This window comes from Oncorhynchus gorbuscha, unplaced genomic scaffold, assembly GCF_021184085.1.
Source record: "Oncorhynchus gorbuscha isolate QuinsamMale2020 ecotype Even-year unplaced genomic scaffold, OgorEven_v1.0 Un_scaffold_4981, whole genome shotgun sequence".
Classification (NCBI taxonomy): domain Eukaryota; kingdom Metazoa; phylum Chordata; class Actinopteri; order Salmoniformes; family Salmonidae; genus Oncorhynchus; species Oncorhynchus gorbuscha.
Window position 1 is genome coordinate 1 of NW_025748887.1, and position 15310 is coordinate 15310.

The window sequence follows — 15310 nt, forward strand, 5'->3', positions numbered from 1 at the left end:
ATATGATATAACTCCATACCCAGCCCTGTGGATCTTAGCTCCATACCCAGCCCTGTGGATCCTAGCTCCATACCCAGCCATGTAGACCCTAGCTCCATACCCAGCCGTGTAGACCCTAGCTCCATACCCAGCCGTGTAGACCCTAGCTCCATACCCAGCCCTGTGTATCCTAGCTCCATACCCAGCCCAGTGCCCCTAGCTCCATACCCAGCCCTGAGACTCTTAGCTCCATACCCAGCCCTGTGGATCTTAGCTCCATACCCAGCCCTTAGACTCTTAACTCTACACACAGCCCTGTAGATCTTAGCTCCACACCCAGCCCTGTAGATCTTAGCTCCATAGCCAGCCCTGTGGATCCTAGCTCCATACCCAGCCCTGTACACCCTAGCTCCATACCCAACCCTGTGCATCCTAGCTCCATACCCAGCCCTGTGGATCCTAGCTCCATACCCAGCCCTGAGACTCTTAGCTCCATACCCAGCCCTGTGGACCCTAGCTCCATACCCAGCCCTGTGGATCTTAGCTCCATACCCAGCCCTTAGACTCTTAGCTCTACACACAGCCCTGTAGATCTTAGCTCCACACCCAGCCCTGTAGATCTTAGCTCCATACCCAGCCCTGTGGACCCTAGCTTCATACCCAGGCCTGTGGATGCTAGCTCCATACCCAGCCCTGTAGACCCCTAGCTCCATACCCAGCCCTGTGGATCCTAGCTCCATACCCAGCCCTGTAGACCCTAGCTCCTTACCCAACCCTGTGCATCCTAGCTCCATACCCAGCCCTGTGGATCCTAGCTCCATACCCAGCCCTGTAGACCCTAGCTCCATACCCAGCCCTGTAGACCCCTAGCTCCATACCCAGCCCATTGCTATGTAAAGGTATCTCTGTGGTCGATGAAGCATGTAACGGAATCAGTATTCATAATTCAGTCAGTCCATGGTGTCAGGTGACTGGGTTAGTTTCCACCGCTATGGAAACTACACACACACGCACACACACACATAGAGTGAGATACCTGATCTCCCCTGATCACCCCTTCTCTCTCTCCCCCCTTCTCTCTCTCCCCCTCCTTCTCTCTCTCCCCTGTTCTCTCTCGCTCCCCCCTACTTTTCGCTCTCTCCCCTCTCTCTCTCTCTCTCCCTTCCCCTCTATCTCTCTCTCCCCCTTTACCCCCCCCCTCTCTCTCTCTCTCTCTCTCTCTCTCTCTCTCTCTCTCTCAATTCATTTCCATTTCAATTTAAGGGCTTTATTGGCATGGGAAACATATTTTTACATTGCCAAAGCAAGTGAAAGTGATAATATAAAATATATAAAATAAACAAACAAAATGAAGAGTAAACATTTATTTCAAGTCAGTTAAGAACAAATCATTTTTTACAATGACGGCCTACCCCGGCTAAGCCTGGGCGACGCTGGGCCAATTATGCACCTCCCTATGGGACTCCCAATCACAGCCGGTTGTGATACAGCCTGGAATCGACCCAGGGTCTGTAATGACGCCTCTGCGCCACTCGGGAGAATAAAGATATTTCAAATGTCCTATTGTGTCTATATACAGTGTTGTAATGATGTGCAAATAGTTAAAGTACAAAATGGAAAATAAATAAACATAAATATGGGTTGTTTTTACAATGGTGTTTGTTCTTCACTGGTTGCTTTTCTCGTGGCAACAGGTCACGATCTTGCTGCTGTGATGTCACACTGTGGAATTTCACCCAGTAGACATGGGACCCAGTAGACATTCACCCAGTAGACATGGGACCCAGTAGACATGGGAAAATTGTATTTGTTTTTGAATTCTTTGTGGGTCTGCGTAATCTGAGGGAAATATGTGTCTCTAATATGGTCATACATTGGGCAGGGAGGTTAGGAAGTGCAGCTCAGTTTCCACCTCATTGTGTGGGAGTATTGCACATAGACTATCTTCTCTTGAGAGCCAGGTCTGCCTCCGGCCCATTTCTCAATAGCAGGCTATGCTCATAGTCTGTACATAGTCAAAGCTTTCCTTGAGTTTGGGTCAGTCACCGGTGGTCAGGTATTCTGCCTCTGTGTACTCTCTGTTTAAAGCCAAATAGCATTCTAGTTTAGTTTTAGTAAATTCTTTCCAATGTGTTAAGTAATTATCTTTTTGTTTTCTCATGATTTGGTTGGGTCTAATTGTGCTGCTGTCCTGGGGCTCTGTGGGGTGTGTTTGTGTTTGTGAACAGAGCCCCAGGACCAGCTTGCTTTAGGGTACGATTCTCCAGGTTCATATCTTTGTAGGTGATGACTTTGTTATGGAAAGTTTGGGAATCACTTCCTTTTAGGTGGTTGTAGAATTGAATGTCTCTATTCTGGATTTTGATAATTAGTGGGTATCGCCTAATTCTGCTCTGCATTATTTGGTGTTTTACGCTGTACACAGAAAATATTTTGGCAGAATTCCTATGTGCAGAGACTCAATTTGGTGTTTGCCCATTTAGTGAATTCTTGGTAGGTGAGCTTGACCCCAGACTCACAACCATGAAGGGCAATGGGTTCTATAACTGATTCAAGTATTTTTAGCCAGATCCTAGTTGGTATGTTGAATTTGATGTTCCTTTTGATGACAAAGAAGGCCCTTCTTGCCTTGTCTCTCAGATCGTTCACAGCTTTGTGGAAGTTACCTGTGGCGCTGATGTTTTAGGCCAAGGTATGTATAGTTTTTTGTGTGCTCTAGGACAACGGTGTCTAGATGGAATTTGTATTTGTGGTCCTGGCGACTGGACCTTTTTTGGAACACCATTATTTTGGTCTTACTGAGATTTACTGTCAGGGCCCAGGTCTGACAGAATCTGTGCAGAAGATCTAGGTGCTGCTGTAGGCCCTCATTGGTTCGGGACAGAGGCACAAGATCATCAGCAAACAGTAGACATTTGACTTCAGATTCTATTAGGGTGAGGCCGGGTGCTGCAGACTGTTCCAGTGTCCTCGCCATTTCCTTGATATATATGTTGAAGAAGGTGGGGCTTAAGCTGCATCCCTGTCTCACCCCACGGCCCTGTGGAAAGAAATGTGTGTATTGTTTGCCAATTTTAACCGCACACTTGTTGTTTGTGTACATGGATTTTATAATGTCGTATGTTTTACCCCCAACAACACTTTCCAGAACCTTGAGGCAAATTGCCCTTGTTTTAGTTTGTTTGTCAATTAGGGTGTGCTGGGTGAATACGTGGCCTGTCGTATGGTAATTTGGTAAAAAAGCCTATTTGACATTTGCTCAGTACATTGTTTTCACTGAGGAAATGTATGAGTCTGCTGCTAATGATGATGCTCTCTCTCTCTAGGCGGGTAGTGATGGAGAGAGTATTGGGAACTGTCCGTTCTCCCAGCGTCTCTTCATGATCCTGTGGCTGAAGGGAGTGGTCTTCAATGTAACCACCGTCGACCTCAAGAGGTACGCCAGGGGTTAGGGGTTAAGGGACAGGGGCTAAAGATATACACCTTGGGGTTAGAGGTTAAGGGACGGGGGCTGGAGAGGTATGCCAGGGGTTAGGGGTTAAGGGACAGGGGCTAAAGAGGTATGCCAGGGGTTAGGGGTTAAGGGACGGGGGCTGAAGAGGTATGCCAGGGGTTAGGGGTTACGGGACAGGGGCTTAAGAGGTATGTGCGAAAGAGGACACACCACAGAGGACAAACCGTGTCTCTCTCTGCTTTAATAGGAGGAAACCCTGTCTCTCTCTGCTTTAATAGGAGGAAACCCTGTCTCTCTCTGCTTTAATAGGAAGTAACCCTGTCTCTCTCTGCTTTAATAGGAAGAAACCCTGACCCTCTCTGCTCCAATTAGAAGTAACTCTATCTATATGTTGTCCAATAGGAAGCCAGCTGACCTTCATAACCTAGCCCCAGGGACCCATCCTCCCTTCCTGACATTTAATGGAGAGGTGAAGACAGACATCAACAAGATAGAAGAGTTCCTGGAGGATGTACTGGCTCCACCCAAGTAAGGATACAGTAACACGCTGTATGAATACAACACCACAACGTCACACATCTTCCTAGGAGTACGTCCTCTCTCCAGCTAACACTGTCAACTTGTACACAGGCAGCTCTCCAACCATAATGTGTATCACACAGAAATCCTCTGTACCGTTCGGCTTCATATGCCATCAAAGTAGTGTCAGTGCAAGTCCTGATCCAGCTGGATGATATCCACTGAATACAGCTCAATAGACGATACTGGGACCCAGGTGTTTTCCACTGTCTCTGTGTCTGACTGTGTCTGATTGTGTCTTAGTATCTCTGTATTCCTGTATCTGACTGTATCTGACTGTATCTCTGTATCTGACTGTATCTCTATTCCTGTATCTGACTGTATCTCTGTATCTGACTGTATCTCTATTCCTGTATCTGACTGTATCTGACTGTATCTGACTGTATCTCTGTATCTGACTGTATCTGACTGTATCTGACTGTATCTCTATTCCTGTATCTGACTGTATCTCTGTATCTCTGTATCTGACTGTATCTCTGTATCTGACTGTATCTCTGTATCTCTGTATCTCTGTATCTCTGTATCTCTGTATCTGACTGTATCTCTGTATCTGACTGTATCTGATTGTATCTCTGTATCTGAATGTATCTCTGTATCTGACTGTATCTCTGTATCTGACTGTATCTCTGTATCTCTGTATCTCACTGTATCTCTGTATCTCTGTATCTGACTGTATCTCTGTATCTCTGTATCTCACTGTATCTCTGTATCTGACTGTATCTCTGTATCTCTGTATCTCTGTATCTGACTGTATCTCTGTATCTCTGTATCTGACTGTATCTCTGTATCTCTGTATCTGACTGTATCTCTGTATCTCTGTATCTCTGTATCTGACTGTATCTGACTGTATCTGACTGTATCTCTGTATCTGACTGCATCTCTGTATCTGACTGTATCTCTGTATCTCTGTATTCCTGTATCTCACTGTATCTCTGTATCTCTGTATCTGACTGTATCTCTGTGTCTTCCTCTTGCAGGTATCCTAAGTTGGCAGCCAAGCAGAGAGAGTCCAACACAGCTGGAAACAACATCTTTGCCAAGTTCTCAGCGTACATCAAGAACACCAAGCCTGAAGCTAATGATGGTAGGACACATAGTCTAACCCCTGACCCCTACCCTTAACCCTTAACCCTAACACGTAGAACACCAAGCCTGAAGCTAATGGAGGTAGGACACATAGTCTAACCCCTGACCCCTAGCCTTAACCCTAACACTTAGAACACCAAGCCTGAAGCTAATGGAGGTAGGACACATAGTCTAACCCCTGACCCCTACCCTTAACCCTTAACCCTAACACTTAGAACACCAAGCCTGAAGCTAATGGAGGTAGGACACATAGTCTAACTCCTGACCCCTACCCTTAACCCTAACACTTAGAACACCAAGCCTGAAGCTAATGGAGGTAGGACACAGTCTAACCCCTGACCCCTACCCTTAACCCTAACATCAAGAACACCAAGCCTGAAGCTAATGGAGGTAGGACACATAGTCTAACCCCTGACCCCTACCCTTAACCCTTAACCCTAACACTTAGAACACCAAGCTAATGGAGGTAGGACACATAGTCTAACCCCTGACCCCTACCCTTAACCCTAACACTTAGAACACCAAGCCTGAAGCTAATGGAGGTAGGACACATAGTCTAACCCCTGACCCCTACCCTTAACCCTAACACTTAGAACACCAAGCCTGAAGCTAATGGAGGTAGGACACATAGTCTAACCCTGACCCCCCTACCCTTAACCCTAACACTTAGAACACCAAGCCTAAAGCTAATGGAGGTAGGACACAGTCTAACCCCTGACCCCTACCCTTAATCCTAACACTTAACACTAATGGAGGTAGGACACATAGTCTAACCCCTGACCCCTACCCTTAACCCTAACATGGAGGTAATGGAGGTCACATAGTCTAACCCCGACCCCTACCATTAACCCTAACACTTAGAACACCAAGCCTGAAGCTAATGGAGGTAGGACACATAGTCTGACCCCTACCCTTAACTAACCTGACCCCCTAGGACACATACCCCTTAACCCTTAACCCTAACACTTAGAACACCAAGCCTGAAGATAATGGAGGTAGGACACAGTCTAACCCCCTGACCCCTACCCTTAACCCTAACACTTAGAACACCAAGCTAATGGAGGTAGGACACATAGCCTAACCCCTGACCCCTACCCTTAACCCTAACACTTAGAACACCAAGCTGAAGATGGAGGTAGGACACATAGCCTAACCCCTGACCCCTACCCTTAACCCTAACACTTAGAACAAACCTGAAATAGCTAATGGAGGTAGGACACAGTCTAACCCTGACCCCTACCCTTAACCCTAACACTTAGAACACCAAGCTAATGGAGGTAGGACACATAGTCTAACCCCTGACCCCTACCCTTAACCCTAACACTTAGAAACAACTGACTAATGGAGGTAGGACACATAGTCTAACCCCTGACCCCTACCCTTAACCCTAACACTTAGAACACTGAAGCTAATGATGGTAGGACACATAGTCTAACCCCTGACCCCTACCCTTAACCCTAACACTTAGAACACCAAGCCTGAAGCTAATGGAGGTAGGACACATAGTCCCAACCCCTGACCCCTACCCTTAACCCTAACACTTAGAACACCAAGCCTAGCTAATGGAGGTAGGACATAGTCTAACCCCTGACCCCTACCCTTAACCCTAACACTTAGAACACCAACCCTGAAGCTAATGGAGGCAGGGACCCCCATAGTCTAACCCCTGGAACCCCTAAGCCGGAGGTAGGACCCTTAACCCTTAACCTAACACTTAGAACACCAAGCTAAGCTAATGGAGGTAGGACACAGTCTAACCCTGACCCCTACCCTTAACCCTTAACCCTAACACTTAGAACACCAAGCTAATGGAGGTAGGACAGTCTAACCCCTGACCCCTACCCTAACCCCAACACTTAGAACACCAAGCTAATGGAGGTAGGTCACATAGTCTAACCCCTGACCCCTACCATTAACCCTAACACTTAGAACACCAAGCCTGAAGCTAATGGAGGTAGGACACATAGTCTAACCCTGACCCCTACCCTTAACCAAAGCTTAGGACCCTAACACTTAGAACACCAAGCCTAATGGAGGTAGGACACATAGTCTAACTCCCTACCCTTAACCCCTTAACCCCTTAGACCCATACCACTAGTCTTAACCCTAACACTTAGAACACCAAACTAATGGAGGTAGGTCACATAGTCTTAACCCCTGACCCCTACCATTAACCCTAACACTTAGAACACCAAGCCTGAAGCTAATGGAGGTAGGACACATAGTCGAACCCTAGGACCCCTAACCCTTGACCCCTTAACTAACACTTAGAGCCTTGCAAGCCTGAAGCAATGGAGGTAGGACACAGTCTAACCCCTGACCCCTACCCTTAACCCTAACACTTAGAACACCAAGCTAATGGAGGTAGGACACATAGCCTAACCCTGACCCCTACCCTTAACCCGAACACTTAGAAACAAGCCTAAGCTAATGGAGGTAGGACACATAGCCTAACCCCTGACCCCTACCCTTAACCCTAACACTTAGAAACAGCCTGAAGCTAATGGAGGTAGGACACAGTCTAACCCCTGACCCCTACCCTTAACCCTAACACTTAGAACACCAAGCCTGGAAATGGTATGGAGGTAGGACACATAGTCTAACCCCTGACCCTACCCTTAACTCTAACACTTAGAACACCAAGCCTGAAGCTGAGGTAGGACACATAGTCTAACCCCTGACCTATGCAACACCTACTTCGAACCCACCTAAGCCTGAAGCTAATGGAGGTGAACCCCTCAATCTGCCACTGACCCCCTACCTCATTCTTAGAACACCATGAAGCCCCTAATGGAGGTAGGACTGTAGTCCACTTGGCTTCCCACCCTTAACCCTAACACTTGAACTACAAGCCTGAAAGCTAATGGAGTAGGACACATAGTCTAACCCCTGACCCCTACCCTTAACTCTAACACTTAGAACACCTAAACCTGAAGCTAATGGAGGTAGGACACATAGTCTAACCCCTGACCCCTACCCTTAACCCTAACACTTAGAACACCAAGCCTGAAGCTAATGGAGGTAGGACACATAGTCTAACCCCTGACCCCTACCCTTAACCCTAACACTTAGAACACCAAGCCTGAAGCTAATGGAGGTAGGACACATAGTCTAACCCTACCCTTAACCCTTAACCCTAACACTTAGAACACCAAGCTAATGGAGGTAGGACACATAGTCTAACCCTGACCCCTACCCTTAACCCTAACACTTAGAACACCAAGCCTGAAGCTAATGGAGGTAGGACACATAGTCTAACCCCTGACCCATACCCTTAACCCTTAACCCTTAGAACACCAAGCCTGAAGCTAATGGAGGTAGGACACATAGTCTAACCCCTGACCCCTACCCTTAATCCTAACACTTAGAACACCAAGCCTGAAGCTAATGGAGGTAGGACACATAGTCTAACCCCTGACCCCTACCCTTAACCCTAACACTTAGAACACCAAGCCTGAAGGTAATGGAGGTAGGACACATAGTCTAACCTCTGACCCCTACCCTTAACCCTAACACTTAGAACACCAAGCCTGAAGCTAATGGAGGTAGGACACATAGTCTAACCCTGACCCCTACCCTTAACCCTAACACTTAGAACACCAAGCCTGAAGCTAATGGAGGTAGGACACATAGTCTAACCCCTGACCCCTACCCTTAACCCTAACACTTAGAACACCAAGCCTGAAGCTAATGGAGGTGGGACACATAGTCTAACCCCTGACCCCTACCCTTAACCCTAACACTTAGAACACCAAGCCTGAAGCTAATGGAGGTAGGACACATAGTCTAACCCCTGACCCCTACCCTTAACCCTAACACTTAGAACACCAAGCCTGAAGCTAATGGAGGTAGGACACATAGTCTAACCCCTACCCTTAACCCTTAACCCTAACACTTAGAACACCAAGCTAATGGAGGTAGGACACATAGATCTAACCCTGACCCCCTACCCTTAACCTAACACTTAGAACCGCAAGCCTAGGCTTCATGGAGTAGGACACATGGTCTAACCCCTGACCCCTACCCTTAACCCTACCACTGAAGAACTTACCAAGCCTGGAAGCTAATGGGTGGACACATGAGTCTAACCCCTACCCTTAACCCTTAACCTAACACTTAGAACACCAAGCTAATGGAGTGGGACACATGAGTCTCTGCCCCTGACCCCTACCTTTAACCCCACTTGAACTCATTTACAATTAATGGTGGGACACACAGTCTAACCACATTTACCCTTAACCCCTACTTACCACAACACAAGCTAATGAGGTAGGACACATAGTCTAACTGACCCCTACCCTTAACCCTAACACTTAGAACACAAGCCTGAAGCTAATGGAGGTAGGACACATAGTCTAACCCTGACCAACACCCTTAACCCTTAACCCTTAGGAACACCAAGCCTGAAGCTAATGGTGGACACATAGTCTAACCCCTGACCCCTACCCTTAACCTAACACTTAGAACACCAAGCCTGAAGCTAATGGAGGTAGGACACATAGTCTAACCCCTGACCCCTACCCTTAACCCTAACATAGAACGCAAGCCTGAAGCTAATGGAGGTAGGGCTATAGTCTAACCCTACCGCCAACCCCTTAACCTAACTTGCCCAGAACACCAAGCTAATGGAGGTGGACATAGTCTAACCCTGACTCTCTTCTACTGAACACCCAAGCCTGAAGCTAATGGAGGTAGGACATAGTCTAACCCCTGACCCTTAACTTATAACCTAACACTTAGAACACCAGAGCCTGAAGCTATTAGGTGGACCACACAAGTCCCAACCACATTTCCCTTAACCAGCAGGGAACACCACAAACTAATGGAGGTAGGACACAGTCTAACCCTGACCCCACCCTTAACCCTAACACTTAGAACACTGAAGCTGGCCGGATGGGTAGGACACATAGTCCCCCTGACCCCCTACCCTAACCCTAACATCAGAAACACCAAGCCTTCAACTGTGGAGGTGGGACACATAGTCTAAACCCTGACCCTACCCTTAACCCTAACACCCAGAACCAAGCCTAAAGCTAATGGAGGTAGGACACATAGTCTAACCCCTGACCCCTGCCCTTAACCTAACACTTACAACCTAATCAATGGAAGTAGGACTGTAGTCTATTGACCTCTTACTAACCCTAACACTTAGAACACCAAGCTAATGGAGGTAGGACAGTCAACTTACCCCTACCCTTAACCCTAACACTTAGAACACCAAGCCTGAAGCTAATGGAGGTAGGACACATAGTCTAACTCTGACCCCTACCCTTAACCCTAACACTTACAACACCAAGCTAATGGAGGTAGGACACATAGTCTAACCCCTCACCCTACCCTTAACCCTAACACTTAGAACACCAAGCTAATGGAGGTAGGACACAGTCTAACCCTGACCCCTACCCTTAACCCTAACACTTAGAACACCAAGCTAATGGAGGTAGGACACATAGCCTAACCCCCTGACCCCTACCCTTAACCCTAACACTTAGAACAAGCTAATGGAGGTAGGACACAGCCTAACTCTCTTGACCCCTACCCTTAACTCCTAACACTTAGAACACAAGCTAATGGAGGTAGGACACATAGCCTAACTCTCTGACCCCTACCCTTAACCCTAACCCTAGAACATGTCTTGTGGAGTATGCAGATTGTCTGAGCTGTAGTATAAACAGATAGCACACAGTACAAGCACACAGTACAGACACACAGTACAAATTCATTATTTTACACTATCTTATCACAGCACTGACAAACCATGGTTTTGATACCATCTCCCTGACCAGCATGGCTGACCTTCATCCCATCATAACAAGGTTCATGTCCATTCTAGTGTTCTGAGTTCTTGGTGGCTAACCTCGCATCCTCTGCAAACTTCTGTCACTATATCATTGAGCTTTGGAAGGGCCGAGTTGCGATAAGTTGTATTGTGTCTCATACTTACATTTAGCAGGTTTAGTCTCATTCTTCCATTGCAAAACTACCATTCCAGTGTTTTACTTGCTATATTGTATTTACTTTGCCACCATGGCCTTTTTGCCTTTACCTCCCTTTTATCTCCTCATTTGCTCACATCGTATATAGACTTGTTTATACTGTATTATTGACTGTATGTTTGTTTTACTCCATGTGTGTAACTCTGTGCTTATCTGTCTAACTGCTTTGCTTTATCTTGGCCAGGTCGCACTGTAAATGAGAACTTGTTCTCAACTTGCCCTACCTGGTTAAATAAGGTGAAACAAAAAAAATAAAAATGAGATTGACTTTTAAACTAGTGTAAATATCAGAAGCAATATCAGACATGTCCAACTGTTAGCTGCCACTAAATGGTAGCAGAATCAATCCTGCTGCACAGAAGGAACCTGGCTTTGGCCTGCTGTAGCTGTACTGTCCTGTACTGCAACCTGGTGGATATAATGGAGATGGACCCGCACAGTCCTGCCTACTGCCACCTGGTGGATATAATGGAGATGACCATACTGTCCTGTACTGACCGTACTGTCCTGTACGACCATACTGTCTGTACTGACCATACTGTCCTGTGCTGACCATACTGTCCTGTACTGACCATACTGTCCTGTACTGGACCGCATTACTGTCCTGTACTGACCATACTGTCCTGTTCTGCCACCTGGTGGATATGATGAAGATGACCATACTGTCCTGCACTGCCACCTAGTGGATATGATGGAGATGACCATTTGTCCTGTACTGCTCTAGTGGATATGATGGAGATGACCGCATTCGTCCTGTACCTGACCATACTGTCCTGTACTGCCACCTAGTGGATATGATGGAGATGACCGTACTGTCCTGTACTGACCATACTGTCCTGTGCTGACCATACTGTCCTGTACTGACCATACGTCCTGTACTGGCCGTGCTATCCTGTACTGACCATACTGTCCTGTACTGACCATACTGTCCTGTACTGACCATACTGTCCTGTACTGACCATGCTGTCCTGTACCACCGTGCGTCCTGTACTGACCGTACTGTCCTTGTACCGACCATACCGTCCCGTACTGACCATACTGTCCTTGTACCGCCACCCAGTGGATATGATGAAGATGACCATGCCTGCTCCTGTACCGCCACTTGGTGGATCATAATGGAGATGACCGTACTGTCCTGTACTGACCATACTGTCCTGTACTGACCATACTGTCCTGTACTGACCATAATGTCCTGTACTGCCACCTAGTGGATATGATGAAGATAACCGTACTGCCCTGCCTGACCATAATGTCCTGTACTGCCACCTAGTGGATATGATGGAGATGACTGTACTGTCCTGTACTGACCATACTGTCCCGTACTGACCATACTGTCCTGTACTGACCATACTGTCCTGTACTGACCATACTGTCCTGTACTGCCACCTAGTGGATATGATGGAGATGACCATACTGTCCTGTACTGACCATACTGTCCCTGTACTGACCATACCGTCTGTGCTGCCACCTGGTGGATATGATGGAGATGACTGTACTGTCCTGTACTGCCACCCAGTGGATATGATGAAGATGACCATACTGTCCTGTGCTGACCGCATCGCCCGTACTGCCACCTGGTGGATATAATGGAGATGACCGCATCGTCCTGTGCTGGACCGTATCGTCCTGTGCTGCCACCTTGGTGGATATAATGGAGATGCTCCCTTTTCCTGATTTCTCTTTATATGACAAATGGACTAAAATCTCTCTCTCATGGTCCTGGAGAAGGGTCTTCATGGAAGGCACTGAAGAAGTTAGATGACTACCTGGCTGGTCCCCTCCCAGTGAGATCGACATGCAGACAGCATGGAGGAGGAGAGGGGGTCCACAAGGCCTCCTGGATGGAGATGAGCTTACCCTGGCTGACTGCAACCTACTGCCCAAACTACATATATAGTCAAGGTACACACACACACACACACACACACACACACACACACACACACACACACACACACACACACACACACACACACACACACACACACACACACACACACACACACACACCCTCACCTGGCTGACTGCAACCTACTGGCCCAAACTACATATAGTCAAGGTACACACACACACACCTCACCCTGGCTGACTGCAACCTACTGCCCAAACTACATATAGTCAAGGTACACACACACACACCTCACCCTGGCTGACTGCAACCTACTGCCCAAACTACATATAGTCAAGGTACACACACACACACACACAACACTGCCCCAACTACATATAGTCAAGGTACACACACACACACACACACACACACACACACACACACACACACACACACACACACACACACACACACACACACACACACACACACACACACACACACACACAGACAGACAGACAGACAGACAGACAGACACACCAGACAGACAGACAGACAGACAGACAGACGACAACGATGACAGACAGACAGACAGACAGACAGACAGACAGACAGACAGACAGACAGACAGACAGACAGACAGACAGACAGACAGACAGACAGACAGACAGACAGACAGACAGACAGACAGACAGACAGACAGACAGACAGACAGACAGACAGACAGACAGACAGACAGACAGACAGACAGACAGACAGACAGACAGACAGACAGACAGACAGACAGACAGACAGACAGACAGACAGACAGACGACAGACAGACAGACAGACAGTTTTGACAGGTGACAGTTGACGAACGACAGACAGACAGACAGAGACAGACAGACTGAGACTGACAGATGGGGTGTGACGCTATCTGAAGAATGACCTACAGACGACAGACAGAGGCTCACCAGACTCCTGCGCTGTGGTTGCTAAGAAGTATCGTAACTATGAGATTCCGTCTGAGCTGGGTGGGTGTGGCCCTGAAGAATGCCTACACACGAGAGAGTTCACCAACACCTGCTAACCTACAACGAGATAGAGATGGCTTACCTGGATGTGCCAAGAGACTGGAGAAGTGACCTTTAACCCCTAACCTCTAACCTACAAGCCTGATTTTTAACCCCTTGAAACCTAATCCCTGATCTCTAACCCCTGAACTCTAACCCCTGAACTCTAACCTACAAGTGTGATTTTTAACCCCTTGACTCCTCATCCCTGACCTCTAATCCCTGACCTCTAACACTTGATCTCTAACCCCTGACCTCTAACCTACAAGTGTGATTTTTAACCCCTTGACTCCTAATCCCTGACCTCTAATCCCTGACCTCTAACCCCTGATCTCTAACCTACAAGTGTGATTTTTAACCCTTGACTCTAATCCCAACCCATATCAGCAGTTATCATGAAGCCAGTCCACAGTGACCAGCTGGTTGTATTTATTCATAATTTCCCCTGCTGTAGCCTGCCGCCACCATCAACATCTGGCTACTGATTATACTAATATATTGATTGATGTATTGATCTGTAATCGATAATACACTGCGTTGAAAGGTCCATTACAATCACGAGCTTCACTTGGTTGATTTTCATATCGTTTTGCTGTAGTCTCTCTATTTGAGACAGATCTTATGTTGAGAAGTTGATTTGATAATTTGTTAACAAATTTTTATGTATTTTAAAAACTTTTGAACAAACAAGGAGAAATGGCGTTGTGTGTTAAGAGGACATTACTATGGGTGTATTCAGGGCCTATAGTGCACTAATCATGACCAGCACCATAGGGAACAGGGTTACTATAGGGAACAGGGTGACTATAGGGAACAGGGTGACTATAGGGAACAGGGTGACTATAGGGAACAGGGTTACTATAGGGAACAGGGTGACTATAGGGAATGAGGGTTATTATAGGGAACAGGGTGATTATAGGGGAACAGGGTGATTATAGAGAACAGGGTGACTATAGGGAACAGGGTTATTATAGGGAACAGGGTTACTATAGAGAACAGGGTGACTATAGGGAACAGGGTTATTATAGGGAACAGGGTGACTATAGAGAACAGGGTGACTATAGGGAACAGGGTGACTATAGAGAACAGGGTGACTATAGGAACAGGGTTATTATAGGGAACAGGGTTACTCACAGAGAACAGGGTGACTATAGGGAACAGGGTGACTATAGGGAACAGGGTGACTATAGGGAACAGGGTGACTAGGGAACAGGGTGACTCTAGGGAACAGGGTTATTATAGGGAACAGGGTGACTATAGGGAACAGGGTTACTATAGAGACAGGGTTACTATAGGGAACAGGGTGACTATAGAGAACAGGGTGACTATAGG

General features: G+C 47.0%; 1 pseudogene; it reads left to right on the top strand.

The window, feature by feature from the left end:
- The first annotated feature begins 3289 nt into the window (after positions 1–3289).
- LOC124028898 lies at positions 3290–13995 on the top strand (annotated as a pseudogene).
- Positions 13996–15310: the final 1315 nt, after the last annotated feature.